The 19,207-nt window shown below is 34.7% G+C and overlaps 1 long non-coding RNA gene across 2 annotated transcripts in view; it reads right to left on the bottom strand.

Moving 5' to 3' along the window:
* The window catches only part of LOC135314083 (uncharacterized), a 160,333-nt gene that overhangs the window by 106,000 nt on the left and 35,126 nt on the right, over positions 1-19,207 (bottom strand). For both annotated transcript variants that reach the window (XR_010373557.1, XR_010373558.1), the window contains exon 2: positions 2,840-2,950. This is a non-coding gene — a long non-coding RNA (uncharacterized LOC135314083). The remainder of the gene's footprint in view (positions 1-2,839; positions 2,951-19,207) is intronic.

The following is a 19,207-nucleotide window of genomic DNA, read 5'->3' as shown; positions in this document are numbered from 1 at the left end:
GGTTGAAAAATATTAACGGATTTAAAAGTGAAAACAAGGCTCTGGACTTGTATGGGTGACTTCAACTGAACTTTCATTATCTGCTTAAAATCTTGACCCTTTGTCTATAAGCCTCTGATTTACCTCACTACCTGTATCCTTTACTCTAATTGGAACAGCTGCACAGATCCTGTACTCTTTCCCTTTTTCTTCAGCCACTTCATTTACATTCTGTTTTTCTCCATTATCTTCATATGTTCAACTTTCAATATTTTTCAACATTCCTCTGCCCTCTCAGGATCCTAGTACAAACCATCAACATCTAAATATTCCAATTAATCTCTCTCTTTCCATGTAATGAAATTGCAAATGGGAGGGATTAAAGGATGCCTTAGCAAATAGCAAAAGTAAGCATGTATTTAAGTGTCAATCTGACTATACTGAAGTGGCAACTTTTCAGTGTGGATATGTTCAAAAGGTTTGATTGCTTTTAAGAAATAACTTCCATCTGACTGCATACAAGGCTGTGCTCTCAGAGGGTTTATTTCCTTGGAAATACTTAGGTGTGGTAGGCTTGGTACATGTAAATAAGGATGAAAACATGTCAATGCATACATGGCACCTTTATTGCTACATGCCAATCCAACAGGGTGTTGGGTAAGCCATGCTTATATCTGTATTACCTGCTACTTTCTTAAGCCTCTGTGAACACACTGTGGAGAAAAAAATATATAGAAAACACATTATGTCTCTCCAATTCTATCTCTGTCTATCAGTATTCAATATAGATCTTGGGCAGGCAAAGCACTATGGTTTATGAAAAAAATTCAATTAATTTTCAAGGTGGAAGGAAGAAGCAAATGGAATTGTAAAGTTCTTTTTGCTGCAGTAGCAGCTCTAATTATTTGTCCCCATTAAAATTTATCACTGACAAACTTAAGCGCAGTTTTTATATGCTATTCATATTATATTATCTGTCCTCTCCAATACTTGCAATGTATTGTCACTAGCTCAGCTTTTGGGTACATGACAGAGAAGATACGCTTAGCAGAGTAATATTACCATTAATTACTGTAATTAACGCAAATTATGCAAAACCAGTAAAACTCAATTACCAGAGAAATAATAACCTTTGAACTGAAAATGCAACAGCAAATGCAGAAGTTCAGCTTGTAATAGCTTAATTGCGGCAGAAGGAATGCTGAGCAGAGTGTTTAGATTTTGGTTATACATGATAAGGCTGTTTATAAAAGGCTGCATAAGTTTATAGACTTCTACTAAATGGAAGATAATGTAAGAAATAGTATATATGAAACCATTCATATATAGAAAATTTCTCTTAAACCATTTGCTTTATAGGATTTGATACTGTCCTTTAAACCAGCTGTTCTAAAAAGCAGTGCACCATGCATTTCTCACAGAGGATAATATACTAGGTGGATCCCCATTTTGATAGGCAAACTATATTCTCCCCTGTTTTATATCAATAAAATAAACAAACAATTCTTACAAAATTACTAGAGTTTCATAAAGCCATAGCTCCATACACAACATGCCCAACATGTTAGTATCTTGAGGTTCTTTGATGTGGAAACACGCTTGCAATCCTAACCTAAATTCATTACAACCTTTAGTCTCAGCTAAGGGTTCAGGAGTTTGGGTTCTTTAGTACTTATATTACTTACAATACAATATAATAAATATGGAAGATTTAAATGGTCTGTAAAATTATGAACCCAATCACAGAGTTCTTGAAAATATCCTGGTCCTACTGAAATAAAAGAAATCTAGAATTTATATAAAAGAATCAGATTTTCACCAACTGTTGTATTCAGATCCAAGATGAGGGGTTTTTTTTGGCTTTACACCTTTCAGTTTCAAATCTCCCCATACATCTTAGTCCGTAGTTATGTAAACTTATTATCTGGCTGAATAATAGGAAGGATTGTACTAGATTATGTTAGTAAGACAACCACTGTAGGACATTTGAAAAGTCTGTTCTTTAAGACAAAACGTATTTTTACATCTGAACTATCAGCTATGAAATAAGCATCTTAGGAGAAAGGTATTCTTAATTTCAAGCAGTGCATGATCTTGAGTGTGCAGGTTTATGGAAGTGTTATATGTCTAATGTAACTGTGGAAGTTCTCATGCATTTCTTTTATGAATCCTCCGGAGCGCTCCAATTCAATTATGTTGTTCAGCAATCTGTCTCAAATATTAATTATGTGTGGTATTAAAAAAAGAAGTAAGTCACATGTTTCATTTTACTTTGCTCTGAGATAGCTTTCATTGGAATAAAGAATAGTAGGAGCGTTTCACACTAAACTTTGTAGATTTACATACTAAAATTAAGACATGCCCTGGTGTCAGATATCTTATATGATTATATTTTGCCAAATGTGTGAAATCAAAGATACTTCTTTATAGGGGGCACCATTTAAATTCACCTGGAAATGTAGTTGTATGCCATCTAACACAGGTGCTTTTCCCTGCCGTTCAGGAGATAATGGCTCCTGTCAATTAAAAATACAGCTGCTTTTTATCTGAAAAGCAAAAATCAAAGCTTTAACTGTTGCTTTAAAGTATGTGTTAAATGGTGATCAGACACTGTAAAATACCAGATAGCCTAAAAAGCTGACAGCTGTGAATATTACAAAATTCTCTGGAGAATCAGCAAAGGCCAGATAGTATAATGCTGCTGGTAAAATACACCTACTCTCTAGAGAAGAGTATGAATATTTAGATAATGCATATTTTAAAATAAAATATGGTGCACATAGGTATATGTATAAATAGGAGTTACAGGTAAGAAATATTAATTATTAGATATGTGCTTATTAAGAAACAAGTCTCTTACCAGATCTAGGTGAAATAGGGACGATGCTGTTGACGGTAGGCCAGATCTGTAGAGAAGGTCTGTTAGTAGCTGCCTGTAAGAAAATCTATCAACTTTATAATTTGTTTTCATCTATTAACAAAAAAAAAATGGTAAAAGTTAAAGGCTTGATTCTGTGACTCCTCTGAAAGTTGGATTGCACCTTTTTCAAAAGACCTTATATCACGCTCTGAAGGCACAGTTTCATGACCCTGAAATCAATTATATCATCCACTTCCCGAAATCCAAGCATGCCTATAAGTATTTGAAAGATCGTTGCTCAAGCCTTCTGATAAATAAATTCAGTATTTTTTTTATTCTAACTGCCTCTCTAAGTATAAACACAATGCAAAATTGCTTAGGTTTGAACAGAATCTCAGGAAAGCTTATTTTATAATATGCGGATTTTTGTTAATATTTTTGTACCACTGTGTATTCATCACATCAGCCTGTTAAGAAATTTTTTAAGGGTTTTTGTTTATTTTTCTGGTTGGTTGGCTTCTTTTTTTCTTCCATTAAGAGAAGTTTAAAAGCCATGAAAAGAAAACTTACAATTGTCTCATTTGAGAAAGCGAAGTGAAAAGGCAGCTTTGGAGCACTAAGCCCCGACATTGCCAGCGTAGTAAGTGAAAGTGAAACCAGAGTAAATGCCAAATGAACAGGTGGAAAAAAGCTAAAATAAGATGTTGTTGGTCTGTAATGACAGGTATTGCTCCTTAAAACTAACTTGCAAAATTGCTTCTGTGTATCTTTACTCTTTGTAAGATTCAATTTTCTTCTTTTACTTTATTGTACGTTTGAGTTTTGCTGTTCTAGGACTATAAACAAGTTTCTGTAGCTTAAGCTGTAATCATAGAACAAATATAGGGCAAGCACTCACACTCATGCTAGCATTCGTTTAGCTAGCATAGGTAATAAAAAAATCAACTAGATACATCCCATACAACCTAGGCAAAACCAAGCATCCCAAGCCACCGGCCTCAAGCTTGATCAGGAACACCTTTACTACTGCTATTAACCATGCTACCTTGCTCCACTTTAGCATGTTTATGCCAATGTGTACTGCAATTGCATTCTTTAGCTGAGCTTCATGGCTGATGAAAATGTGCTTAGCTAGGTTCACTCACTCTTGTATGTTCCCACACGACAAAAATAATGAATTAAACTCTCAAAATCATTATAATCTTAGAAATCACTAAACACATACATTATAAAATAATGTGTTCCTAAGAATATAAAAGTTTAAAGGATGGCTTTAAAAATACATTATTAAAAGTATTTGTATACTAATATTACTACTCTTTTACTCAATTTATGCCAATGCATAGTGTTAGCAGTTCTTGGAACGATATGTGATCATTATGGCAGGAACAGGCTTTTGGAACAGAAAAATCAGGCAGGAAAATTGTCTCAATAAAGGACAGCTATGGCCCTGTTACCCACTTTGATTATGTCTTCTCCCAGTGACAATGCACACCAGCTGTTCAATAAGGTGATGTCCAAGCAGCTGATCTCATTTGCACAGCCTCATGCATAGGTGGCCTTGCTGCCGTAGCTGCCACCACGGAAGGACTCAGGATGTGAGGAACAGTGACAGCTAAAAGGGCTGTTATAATTCTGACAATATAACCCTCTTATAATATCTGTTATTATAATTCTTACTATAACTTTGCTTACCCTGCTGAGAGCTCTAAAACTCCACTTTACATATTCAGGTATCTTTAGGGCCATGTTACAAATCCAGACCAGGTAAATAATGAATAAATAACTGAAAGTAAAGGCCACCCAGTTGCAGCTTCCCCCTGATGAAAATCTCCACTCCTGAGATGACTTATGCCCATATTACACAAAAATATTTTTTTCCTTGAAATGAATTGCTGGTGATTTTAGCAGGAATAGCATGGCTGCATAAGCCCAAAAGACTACACTGCAACCCCCCCACCCCCGAAGATGGTGCTTGAACACTTAGAACTGTGGTCCAGTGAAACAACATTCACATAGTTTAGATTAATTTGACAAGCACCTCAGTGTTTCTAAAATTACTGACTTACTCTGCAGTAAAGATTGAACAAAAGCCAAATGGGCAGAAATGAGTCACATTTATATCTGGGGGAAAATATTGTCAGTGTCAGCAATCCCTATTTCATCATTTCAGACCATTAAAGAAAGTCCTTTCCATGAATTTCAGCATAACCACAGAAATTGTCTTATCTGTTTCATTCTTTAAAAGCCAAAATAAGACTACCAATTTTTTGCAGCTGTTTTTTTAATCTGTGAATAAAGAGGTTCTATCTTGCTTCTCTTCTCTGACCCTGCTGAAAGTATGACCTTAACAAAATGCCAATTAAAAAAAAACAAACACTAAAGCAAACAACAACAACAGCAGAAACAAACCAAATCCAAAACCACAAACAAACCAAGAACACCCCACATTTTATTTAGTGTTTTGAGGCATGGACATTTACTGCTCCCCACGGCTCTTGGAAAACATTTATCCTCTCTTTCTCCTTCCTTGGAAAAAAAAAAAAGGCTGTTCGAGTATAACTGAATTTTCCATTCTGCCTTTTGAAAAAACATAGGAAGGAAATAAGATTTCTGCTGGTTCTTTTAAGATACAAAACAGTGATATTGGATTTTTTTCTTTCTGATTTTGTGAAGGCTGTAGAAAAGTCAAATGTGAAATTGTACTTTAGCTGAAACCACTGGAAGCTCTGCCATTCACTTCAGTAAGCCAAGATTCACCTTTCCCTACTATGTTGGATAGCCTACAAACCCTTTCCCCGTGCAGTGCTTATGCAATTTAAATATTTGGCATTATTTCTGATGTCAGCAGAGCCAGAAAACAAAGTCCTGAGAGACAGCTTACTCCAGAGCAACTGAATCATTAAAGAAATAAGCAAAAATATTACTCTCCAAAAGATGTATGTCCAGTTCTACAAATCCAAATTGATCCTTGAACAATTTTATGCATGCATGTGCATTTCCATTACTAGTTACTGGACTATTTCTTGTATTTCTTCTTTCTTTATCTTGTCTTTTTCCTAGTCTTATAATCACGACTTGTTTAGGTTGTGGTAAGCTCAACTGTATGGGTTGCTTACTATGATGGAAGTCACATTAAAATTTCTTTTTATATGCCTAATCTTGTTTAACATGATGAATCTAAATTCATTTTAGCAAGAAATGTTTGCCCTGTTCCTGAGAAAAAGAACTCAAATTGTTCTGAAATCTTTGGAACATTGAGAGAAATTAGAGGAATGGTATGTTTTGGGATTTTTTTCCCCTCCTAATTTTGACTTAGATAAGTTTCTGAGAGAAAATAGCAACACGTGTATTATATTTGAAAATTCTACGGAAAATCTTTTACTACTCTTATTTTGTATTTTATCTCAAAGAAACTTCATTTTGACAACTAAATTTGTTTCACAAGTAATAGTGCTGTGTCATACCCTGTCAATTACATGGTTCACCATATGGTGAATTATACCTATACCTGGCAACACCCAATGCTCACTGCCCTGATTTACACCTGGCAGGCCCAAATCCTGCATACATTTATGTACGCATGGCTCACTGTGAATATTATGAAGCTTATAGTTTTTGCAGGATCAACAACTGAGTAACTTTGCTTTCATCATTTAATATTAACAGCTTGGTTGACATTTTTACTGTAGAATTCCACACGTTCTTCCCCTGATGCCATTCTGAATTATCAACAATCATGATGTCGGTTTACATTGTTGTGATATGTTTCAAAAGATGACATTGTTTAATGTAAATAATTTTCCTTAACATCTGAGTTTCTGTTTCTAGAAAAGATAGCTACCAGCATTTCTTTAATAAAAGATCAGCATTTTGGAAATGAAGAAAATTTCCTACTTAAGCAATCTCCCATTACAATTAATTCCTGAAAGAGAAATCCAGAGAGAGAATCAAAGGTGACAGAGAAGTGGAACAGGCTGCCCAAGGAGGTTGTCTCCTTCCCTGGAGACATTCAAAACCTGCCTGGACATGGCCCTGTGCCCACTGCTCTCGGTGTCCCTGCTCAAGCAGTAAGGTTGGACGAGGTGATCTCCAGAGGTCCCTTCCAACCTCTACCATCCTGTGATTCTGTAATTACTTCCTGAAAACTGAGAATTTTGTAATGACCTATACATTGCTTTGACACCTTTGTTTTACCAACAATGAGTAAAAACAACACACAAATATGCTTAGGCTGTACTGTGAAGGAACAAAGCTGCTCTATTGTCCTTTGGGAAGAGCATCTTTAAAACACTGGAAAGATGCCATCAGCCAGCAATGAACACCCTGTCTGGATGAATAGTACTGCTCTGGTTTTCTTCAGCTCTTAAGAGCTCCTTCATGTGATTGTGAAGTCAAAGAGAGAGGGTAGGACTGGGCTGGAGAACAAAAATTGAAGTTTTCTGTAGAAATTTGGGCTTGTGATTCTATGAATTTCTGATTAATCTGAAGGACTGCTAGATTTTACAGATCCATGGTCTGAACTATTTAATTAATTTTTCTTGATATTACACAGATTGTATGGGGATTTCATCTCTGTCAGACACCTTTCTTCTTATTTCCAATAAACTAGGAAAACATTTCTGTTTGGCCCTTCTTTGGTCATATCATCATTATATAAGTGGATGAGCTTGTTTTTATTTTAATTTTAATTAATTTTCCCATCAATTGTCATTCTTTGGCAGCACAGATGAAGTGCTGAATTAGCTAGCCATTAGCAACATGGAGAGGCTGTTTGGGACTAGGCCAGAGCTCTAAATATTTGACTTCTGCCACTGTCTACATCTATTGTCTTAACAAAATGTTATTTCCTTGTCTCTGGTCCCATGACTCAGTGTGAATTAAAGAGTGAATTTTGTACCCTCTGCAACCCATTACCATAGATAAAACTACCTCTTTTCAATGGATTGAGAGACTGAAAACAGTACTTACACCCTTACTAATATCAACATTTATTTGCACACTTCACCAATTTAACTGCAGGCATATTTTGATTAATGTGGAACAACAAAAATTACGCTGAGTAGCTGCATTCAAGGAAATGAATATGGGTCATAAAACTGCATGTAATACCAATAATTTTTTTTTTCTAAAATGGATTGTTTACAACCTTTTTTGATTCGAGTAGTCTGTACATCAGATTATAACCCTACGTCCTTCATGTGATATTCCCAAGAATAAACTTTGGTACATTTTAATTACCTAGGATATGTATGAGTATTATAGCTACCTGTTTAGAGCTAAACCTTTAATTTACCTTCTGAAATAGAAATCAGAAACAGAAACAGATCTGCTGAACTGGTAACAGAAATCTCCAGTATTTTTCTGAGCATTATTTTTTTGTTTTGTTTTACTGAAATGAGGTCGTTTGTAATGACCCAGTGTGAATATAGATTGATCCATGCCAATCTAGCAAAAATGAAGCTCAATTTGGGAGAGGGAAGCAAAACGAAAAAGCAGAATAGCAATATTATTCTGTTCCTGGTAAAGGATCTAGGCTTTTCAGGTTCATATAATTTGAGAAAATTTAGTACTTTGCAGGACTTCTGTCCTGGGAACACTCAGCTGAACATGCAATGAAGTTTTCTCTTTTTTCACCTACTGTGGATCTGGTTATCTCTTTATGTGTCATGTACACATTTTTAAGTTGGAGTATATTGTTAGTATTACTACTACTAGTCTCAAAAATGCATCAATAGTTGGAATGGAACAGAAAAACTTTTCAGTCTGTGCAATTCTGTGCTGAGAGAGTGTGTGCGTGGTGGGGAAAATGTAACGGGGATAATTTACTATTGGAGCCCAATCCAAAATGAGTGGAAGTGACAGTAAATTCCAATGGAACTATCTATCAAGTTCATTCCTTATTTCATTCTGCAGCATTTAATGTAAAGAACAAATGCTTAGCTGACATAGTGCTGTGCCATCATTCATCTGTCCTGAGTCTTCAAACTATGATTCTGATTAAAAAAAACTATCATATGAGAGGCCTGGCAGCTGTATGGCTTCCCAGTATCTCCGTCTTCCATTGCCTCTTCATACAGACTGCAGATTCCCTATTGCACTATTGCACATATTAACCTCTTTGGCTGACGCAGAGTGTTAATAAAAGGAAGATTAAAAACAAAAACAAAACCCAAAAATGTTTCAGAGTAAAGCCAACTAAAACAAATAAAAACTCTACTGTTGCCAAATTTGTCTGCAGGTAATTGTCTCCCTGAAGAATCAGCACCTGTTCCTTACAAAATGAAATTTGATTAAAGTAGCTATATTTTTTAGAGAAGTAGACATTTTATGTACATTTTGCTAATGTAAAGAAAGGCACAACTATTACTGTCTGGGCAACTGATTTTCTGTTAGTTAAAAACAGTTGAAAACACTATTTTTTCTACGCATAAATTATCATGAGCTGAGCCTTACTAATTTTGCATTTTCTCTACCTGTTTGATACTGAAACAGGCAAGATGTTACAAAGCAACATATTTAAAACCAAAGACTAAAACAACGCTCTGAGAGCTCATCTGGTAAAAATTAGTGTCATCCTCCCTGCTTAAAACAAAATATTTAATAAAGTCACTGGCAGTTTCAGAGGATCTCTAGCCTACTACTATACCACAGTCAGGTTGTCATAGAAACAGGAAGAGGCTCAGGATCATTTGGCATTTTATGAAGACATTTTAAAGCTATTTTATATACAGAAAAAATGTGAACTTTAAGGTACTTTTCCAATTTTCCAATTAAAAGAGTCAATATCAGAAAGCCAAACATCTATTTCTCCTTTGTCTCTGAAAGTAAAGTAATAACTAAGGATGAGCAGACATCATTATCACCTGATGCTATTCTTGACTACTATTTAAATTCAGCTGTATAATATATATAACAAAATAAAAAGAATTGCTAGTTACATGCAAAATTGGTTAGGGGATTTCTGTCAATCTGCAATACAATTCGGTATTAAGAAGCATCAAAAAAACCAAAACAGCTAGTAGAGGGCAAATAAAATATTTTTAGCTGTAAGAATAAAATGTGATATACACATTCATATGAAAGTGATTCATACATTACCTTGAGTTTATTATGAAGGTCTTTGTTAACTCTAAAACAGTATATGTATGAAATTATTCTACAGATGGATTTTTTTGTTGTTGTTAAATTAGAAGATTGCATGAAAAATATTCCATTAACTCAGGGGGGAAAAAAGGAAATGAAAGTGAAAAAATGTTCAAGTCTACTTGAATATCTGCTGTTAAAAATAGAACTGTTGATGATGTAGTGTTATAATATTAATAGTTTAACATGGACTAGTGGACTACTATTTGCTGACTGATTACAGATCACAAGGAAAACTTCAAAACCACAATATGTTATCTAATTCCTTGTGAGAAAATAAGAGATATATGTAATGTGTGTGCACATGCACACAGACATTCAAGCACTTATGTGGTGAAGAACAGAAGTAAAATTTAATGCAAAAATGTTTATATCACCTCATATATCTATGTGCACCACAGCAAAGTATTAAAAAAGATACGTGTATTGTAAATGAGATCATACCCATACATGTAACTCTCTGCATAAGAGACAAAAGCGAGTATGAGCCGCAGACTTAAAAGTATACTCTTAACAGCCAGAGAGACTCAACCTTTATAAACTGACAATGGAATAACACTGTTTGTATCTGTTGAATGTCTCTGATCTGGTACAAATAAACTTGCTTATGTTGGCAAGGAGAATTATTTACATAGCTAAAGAGACTGATAGGGATTTTCAACCTCAGAAAAAGGTTAGATCTGATAGATATTTTAAACTTAATCTTTGACCAGAAAAAGTTAGATGTATGAAACAGAATCTTTCTCTTCTTGTTATGAATAAAATTACCTTCATTATAAAAATCTTACTACTGTAGCAAGACATTTTTCATAACCCTTCTCCATGGATGGTCATGAGAGCAGAAGGAATAATCCTAAAGAGGTAACCCCAGACCCAGATGAAGGATTTTTTTTTTCTTTTTAAAGAAGAAAACCTCTTTTCTACCATTGCACAAGTAGCTGCAGAATCAGTGAGCAACCTAAAATAATAGTAAAATAATAGAAGTGTAAATCTGGGAAAAAAAGACTAAAGGATGAGAAAATATGTGTATATTGCTTTAAATATTAAAAGTTTCAAAAACAGGAAGACTAATAGTGCCTAAAAAGGCAGTTTTTCTTGTTCCTTTTCATAGCATCTACATTCTCACAATGGATCCGAATAACACCATGCAAGACTTACAGCATTACTTTATAATATACTTTTTCTTAAATGACAGAACATCTAATGTGTTGTTTACAAAGTAAAAAATAACCCTATTACATTCTACCAAATGTTTTTTGTGTGTTCAGTAGAAGGATAGAAGTTTGCCTAAGAGCATTTCCAGATTCTCAGCAAAATGTTTAATCTCTTTTTATTCTATTAAAGATTATATCTGCAGCATCATCTTGTATTAATTTTTAAATTACCTTGTTTAGTAAGTTCATATTTACTACAGGAAAACAATGTCTTCTGAGTGTAAGAATGTGTTTGTTCTCAATTTTTCTTACAGTTTCTATCTACTTGAATTTGAAAAGGCAAGATAACATCAGGACTGCAACTAGTACATGTCAATTTTTATTATAAACCTCCTGAAACTTCTACTCTTTTGTCCCTTTAATATCTCTCTCTTCACTGCTGTACATATATGCTTACATCCTTGTGATTTTATTAGTTAGAAATGCACCGTATTATTTAGTTTATTGAATAAACTGAATCCCTGAAAGCCAAAGGATACTCAGAAGCTCAAACAGTTGATATAATAGCAGAGAAAGAAATCAAGTGAGGAACTGTCTAGTCTGTACATCCAAGTACCCAAAATAGGCTTCTGTCAGCTTCTTTTGTAAATTTTCATACATCTGACTACAATTCTCTTTTTTTAGTTTTTCCTTTCTTCATTTTGTTATGTTCGTATTTGTCAGATGTAAGCTTTACTGGAGCTTTCCAATCACTTCTAGGTCCTACTCACACTATTCTTCCCTTGCAGATGGAATCTACATAGGATCTTTCTTTCTACCTTCATTTATGCATCTTTAATGTGATCTCATTCATTAATGTATTGCAATATAATAATAACCTTACTATGCAGATACAAAATAAGATAATACATACAACAAAAAAGTCAGCTGAAAATAAGTTTTGATACTTTTTTTTTTTTTGCCTTTTTTCAGAATAATTATTTTCTCCTGTAAAACTTGCTTCAACATCCTAAGGACTCACTAGTGTACTCTGAATTCCCTGGATGTGTGCTTCACATCAAAACCAGAATGAATCCTTAGGATTTTTTTGAACTGGGTTTATTATAACAGATGTTGGAAATTATAATATTGGATCTTCCCTGTAACTCTGTGCTCTGACAGCTAAGTTGAATTGAGGTCAGACTGCAGAGATTGGTTGTTGGGGGTTTTCCTGTAAAATTATGTGTCCAGGCCAATCTTACCCGGCAATCCCAGGTAAGCAATCTGACATTTTCAGCTCTGTTCCACTTCCTTTTTTTAATTTTTTTTTTTTTTAATTATTATTATTTGGCTCTCTGGGGCACTGGCCCTTGTGGCTATTTTTACTGATGGGCTTTATAGAAGCAAACTGTCTGCCAGCAAGGCTGTGTCTTTACCCATGCTATCAGACAAAGCACCTTTTTACAAACAATGAAAAGTCTGCACCCAAAATTACGTTGGGACTACTGTATTTGTGTTCCTTGTCAATCCTCTTTCCCAAAACTTGTTTCAAAGGACAACTCCAAATAACCTGTTTGTAATGACTCTGCCACCTTTTAATTTTTCATTAGACTGATTTTGATTCTTACAGAAATATAAGAATATAGAATCATTTCACTATTTTGAATTCACATGTCAAATGACAAAACGCACTCAAGAGTCACTTCTGTTGATGTTAATTTGGCCACGTATTAAAAGTCCTGAAGAGTACCAAAGGAACACCAATTTAGTTAAACAAACCTTTTCTATTACAGTCTTTATTTTCTTGGTTTTGACTGACACAACTACAGCTAGAGCTTGCCTGGTAGATTGTGGAGATATTTACTCTGCAAGTATGAAATAATAAATGCTGATAGGGGAGTGGAAATCCAGTGCTTTTACCTTAAGTTTGCAGGAAACGTGAAGCATTTCCACGTCTAAGAGAACTTCAAAATCTACACAAACCTCTATAGATGACAATCTAAGCAAAGGACTTTATGACTAGCACAACAGCATACTACATAATATTCTGTTTAATGGGGGTAGGATAATTTCCAATCTTTCACATGGACTGTGCCTGATTGGAAAGGTACAGGAAGATAATATAAGAAGAAAAAAAAAAATACAGGAATAAAAGAATAGGGCAGAAAGGCAGATTCTTCATAAAGTTCAGATTTTGCATAATATACAGACCTAAAGCTCTGAAATTCCAGCTGTCCTACAGGACAGGTTATTAAAGTATCAGCAGTTGTTTTCCTTTTTATTCTACCTCATTATATCTCACAAAAGAGTTATAGCTGCAACAAGCATGAAGTAGAAACTTTGTACTCCCTATTACTACATTGCTTGCCAGGTCTTCAAAGCACCAAGGAAAATCAGGAGTTTCATTGTTATCCTAATAAATATGCCCACCTCCTTCTGATTTCAAGTTACTCATAGATATGAATCATGCACCTAATAGAATAATTTTTCTTTCAAGAACAGCTAATGATACCAAGATGTTTTCCCCTGAAATGCCTGTTCTGATATTTTAAACAGTTATATATATATAAAAATACACATTATTTTACATCTCAAGGTGCCTAAATATAAACAAAGCTCATAATTTTTTAATTCTTTGTGTTTGTAATATACACTTCTATTAAATTTTATTTTGCCTCTATTATGCTTGAGGTTCTTTTGTTATAGATGATTTTCATTGAAATTTTGGGGGTGATATATGAGGGCAATATAACATAACTTTTTGTAGGAGAACATGAATGAGTATAACAAAAGTGTCCAGGGTATCACTATGATTTAAACCTTTTACAGATTCCTAAATTTGGTAACTGTGAATAAGCTCATAGTTAAAATCAGAGTACTGCTTGGTATTTTTGCCCCCCAACAATGACCTCTTGTGTCACAATGACACCAGTGCTTGTTTTCTTTCTTTAACACAGATATGCAATATCCACAAAGGCAGTGTTTTAGTAAATGTTTAAGAGTTTCCTGTTTAGCACCAGTTTTTAACCTAATGAATTTTGCAATTTTGTAATGTCGAGAAACATGGTACTGCTTGTTTACTGTTGGAGCTGTTAATACTGTTGGAGCTGTTGAAGCTGTTAATCACTGAATGGCCTGGATTTCCTCTCAGAATACAATCCCTTTATGTAGTTCGTTCATTCACACTTAGCCTGCCATTATATTTTGTTTATATTTAGTACATTTTGTGCAACAAATATTTTATGAGCATTTATTCAAGAATGTCAGCTTCCATTATACACATGACAGTATTTTTAAAAGTGGTTTTGCTTTTTGTGGTAATCAAATCAAGAACATGAAGGTTGGTGATTAAAATGGATAACAAAAAGGAAATATTGAAAGAGCAAAATGCTAATGAACTTTGAGATTACATATTCTACTGGAATTCAGCTTCCTTTTACAAAGAAAATAGAGATATAATTGTGTAAGGTTTAAGAAAAGCCGGTAGTATACCATTATACTGTCCTTATTTTAGTTCAGTATTTTATTCAACGTGCCTTAAATAAAAACTGAAGAACTCAGAGAGAGAAGCCAGAGACTAATTTAGAATCACACCACTAGTAAAGACAGAACCCAGGCAAAACAAAGTAAGAATACATCATCCTGAAAAGAATGAAGGAGAAGCAAGTCATGAAGCACTATTATTACTAGAAGTCCTTCACACAGTAATGAATTAGAGCATGAGCCACAGTGCATACAGAAACACTTGGCTAGATGCACTAAAGATCTGGCTGGAAAGGCTAAGAAATTCCTGCCAACACCAGAAAGCCTGGTTTTAAAAACAAGACACCTAAAAAACTGTGTACAGCTTATTGATTCAGATTATATATGGAGCAATGATACCTTTCAAAGTGGCTGTTACACACTGGCACCAAACACAGAAAATTTAAAATGTATTTAACTCAGAGAGGAGTAGAGTACTGCAGAGAAAGCCTACGACAAGATATTGACAATAAAACATGCTATAATTGAAACATATTTTAACAACCATTAAGAGCACTGAAAATTTAACAAACTCACTGTAAATGGAATTCATTTTCTACAGAGCTCTTCACTCCTGCTTGCAAGATCTGATTACTATTTTAATCATCCCATGGCCTGCTCCATGCCACACATGCACAGGATCATATCTTACCTTACATTTTGCAACTAGGAGTCATGTGCATTTTCATGGTACATCGATGTCTGATTTTACTAGGTGTCTCTTAATCTACTTATACCACTGGCCATTTTTCTCAGCCTTCTCTTGTCCTTGCCTCCAGTCTCTGGGCTGTTCTAAAGAGTCTGTGGAGTGATGGAAGTCATGCAACATCTAAACTGCCCCATTCTTTCTTCTTGCCAACTCCCTCACAGATTTTCTGCCTCCAGAGGAGCTCAGTAAGCTAAGTCTCAGCTGTTGGTTTTCAAAGAATGCTGTTTTTCCTGTGATGGATTTCTAAATGGTCTCAGACTATCTGCTTTCCAAGTGAGCAGGAACTTATTTGGATCTTGGTCCTTAAACTGTGTGATTTTATTCAAATCTATGATGGGAAGGAGAGAGATGCCCTTATGTTAATAGGCATAAATTCTGCATAAATGCAGAACTGGTATTACAACATCCAGATATGCTCAAAACTCAGAACTAGACCTGCTAATTTTCCATTTAGTCTGACTGAGCTATTGTGTTCAGCTGCTGTTCCACCTTTACAGCCAGCACTGGAATGTATCTTTGCTGCTCTGTTGTGAGAGTGACATTTGTTATTAGCTGCTGTGTCCTACACACCTCATTTTAAGAAAAGGAAGCAGTTTATAGATGTAAACAGAGCTACTGATGAATTGTTTATACATATACTGCAAATTCAGATGATAATGGAGCTCTTTTACTGCAGTGATTTCTAATATGCATGCCAATGCCTTAATCCTAATTATTAACTATAATCTTCCATGCGAGAATAGCGACTATATCTCCCATCAATATGTCTAGACATTAAGATATTTGGGTGTCTAAGTCTAATTGTGATGGATAAGAGGGCTAAGTAAATTAATGACTTTGAAATCTCAGTCTAGGCATACAGCAAATCAGTCTGCAGTGAGCTTCAAGTTAGCTTTGCAACACCTTTTGGAAGGACAGTGAAAAGTAGGAAAAACTGCTTGGAATAAAGTTTGATTTCTTGGACTCATAAATGTTTTCATTTTCATGAGTTTTAAGAGGAAAACAACACAGGAAGAAGTGAAGAATGTTATACCTGACATTGCAATGTAGGGGGAATTTGGCTTGAATGACTGTTTTTAGAACTTGTTATTTAGGCAGCATATAGGGGTGAGTGATCCTATTTACAAAAGGTATCATTGGATCACAGTTGATACAGACCTTTTGAATTGATATAGACTAGTTGATCCAAAAGACAGCATAAACAGAGTCTCAGAGCTCCCTGAAACTGCACTGAGACAGTAGTTTAATACCTCAAGGGATAATCATTTGCAATTCCTCACATTTATCATTCAAATATTGACACATCTTAATGATGGTTAGTTTGGGCGTATTTCCTATCTTGATGGCATGATGAAGTGTCATTCAAGATACTTTAGCTAGCTCCACAGTATCGAAGTGGTATACATGCACATAGATGAATGCAGGTGTATGTGTCAGAGATAGCAGATGCAACTAGACACAGGTGTTCTGCCTATGCTAAATAGCCCTTCTAAGAAGCCAAATATACTTTATTAGGTATGACTTGCTTCTCTGCAAGGATAAAAGCAATAAGCATGCAAACCTTTGATTTTTCTTGATCTTTCCCCTGTAACATTCAACAGTTATAACATCCTGCTTGTGCACACATACACTGACCAAAATACCATTCTTTATTTTGCAGTGCTTTTCACCATGCAATGCAAAAATCATTATAGGATAGTAAGCCAATTTTTAAGTAAGCCAGTCTCTGTAGCCAAGGCACACCATCATACTCGACCTCTTTTAATTCTCCTGAAAGGATGATCAGATACCATCTGTGTTGTCCAGCCTTCCTATAAAAACTAGTGAAGAGGAAGATTCATATATTTGAATCCACAGTTAACAAATTCCTGACTAAACTGTTAAACCTAAAAGCTGAAGTTCTAAGGAAAAGAGCTTGCCTAAGCAGATGGGAAGGAGAATATTTGCCATTGAAAACACTTCATTACATCTTATTTGTCGTATGTATGCAGGAGAAAAATTCAGGCATGTAAATACGAATCCCATGCCCCACCATGAATGACTACATAGAGGATATATAGATAAAAGTTGTGTCTCCACATCAGTCATGTATTAGGTGTTTGTAACATAAAACAGGACAACTTTTACATTTTGAGAGTAGTATTTGATGTTGGATTCTTACAAAATGATTAATTCCAAAATATTGATTTGCTAATCAGCAAAGCATAGGGACAAGAGGGCTGGGGTTTTCTACTTTTTTCCTTATTTCTTCATTTCAGAAACTACTAAGAAAATTCCTTAAGAAATAATTCAGCAGCACAGATTAGTGTAGTATTAGGATTTATCTTAAAAATGCTGCGAGCTAATTGGACTTCTTTGGAATTAGTTTTCAGTTAATTTAATCATTAAGGAAAAGCTAAGACTGTTGTATAAAAGCAACAAAACTGAATATTTATTTGTAAACTTCTTGTCAGTATCAATCAGCTTTTGATTCACAACATAACTTTCTATTCATTCTCTGTTTTGGCAAGCTGTACATGTTTTCTGATGTTAGTCATAAACTCACAAAACAGTAAACTCCACGTTCCACAATATTGGTAATTAGTTTGTAAAATGCATGAGTATAGATGAGAAAAGCCACTGACTTCTTCAAAGCAACGCACACACAGAGAAACAGATCTTCAGGAAGGAAAAGAAAGAAAAGTGAAAAAAAAAAGGAATTTTAAAAAAATGTTTAGTAATAAGGGAAGAAAAATACAAACTGATCTTAAAATGGTATGGTATCCAGCACTTAGTACTTTCTCTCCTGCAAACCTTTCCCTGTTTTTAGCATGGCCTACAAAGACCATCATGACCCTTTTCAGAGAATTTTTTTTTTCTATAATCAGTGATAGAAGTGTTTATAAAATTTCCCTTTAACACTTTACTTATTTCTTTTATAAAAGCCCACAACAGGTTTCATTTAACGTATCCAATTAAACAAAGCTGTTGGAGGGATTTTTCAAGAAAATGATGTTTATTTCCCATTATAATAGAAGGAATAATTAATGACTTTTAGTGTCACATTGTTGATTTCTATAGAAGTCAGTCAAAATGCTGCCATATGAATTTTCACCCCATCAGCTACACTGGTTATCAGTCACTGATTAAGTTTCTCGTACAAATATTTATGTTGCCACACTTCCAGCTGTACTTTTGTTTCTGCCACAAACTTTTAAAATTATTTCTTTTTTTTCTTTACAAACAAGAAAACCTTTATGCAACTTACACACAGGCAAACTACAAATGATCCCATATGGGAGCCTGGCCCCATCTCAGGACAATGGTCCAGACTCATATGGGACCCCCAGTCTCAGGACAATGAAAGTGAAAACAAGCCTTTGGAGTAATTTTTGGCAAGTTATATATGAGATTCTGATTTGCATTCTGAAATGATATTTCCCAGAAACTCCTCCTCAACTTTTGGGTCCTATGTATCCCTTCAGGTAAAACCATCTACAGAGCTGTAGGGTTTCAGATCAGAGTTCATTGCTTTGAGAATTTTAGCATGCCTTCAGGACATGCAGCAGTTTCCTGGTACAGAAGCAGTCTAATGACATCTATAGCTAGGACTGTGCATGATTTCATTAGTAAAACTCCTTGAATTTCAATCTGTTGCCTTTTCACCATGTTTCTGAGCTTTAAATAGGTAAGACAAAGGAACAACCACATTTCTTTAATACAGGAAATAACTTTTTTCTCTCCAAAAGATATGGAGTGTGCTCACCCTTGTTCTTAAGGAAAGGAAGAAAAAGGGATGCTTTTCACAAATTTATGCACAATGGTTAGCAAATTCTCACCTTTCATACAAGCTATTAATTTTATTTTAGTTTTTATGGC

This window comes from Phalacrocorax carbo, chromosome 6 (genome assembly GCF_963921805.1).
Source record: "Phalacrocorax carbo chromosome 6, bPhaCar2.1, whole genome shotgun sequence".
NCBI lineage: Eukaryota > Metazoa > Chordata > Aves > Suliformes > Phalacrocoracidae > Phalacrocorax > Phalacrocorax carbo.
The sequence above is the reverse complement of the archived record's forward strand: the minus strand, read 5'-3'. Positions and strand labels throughout refer to the sequence as shown.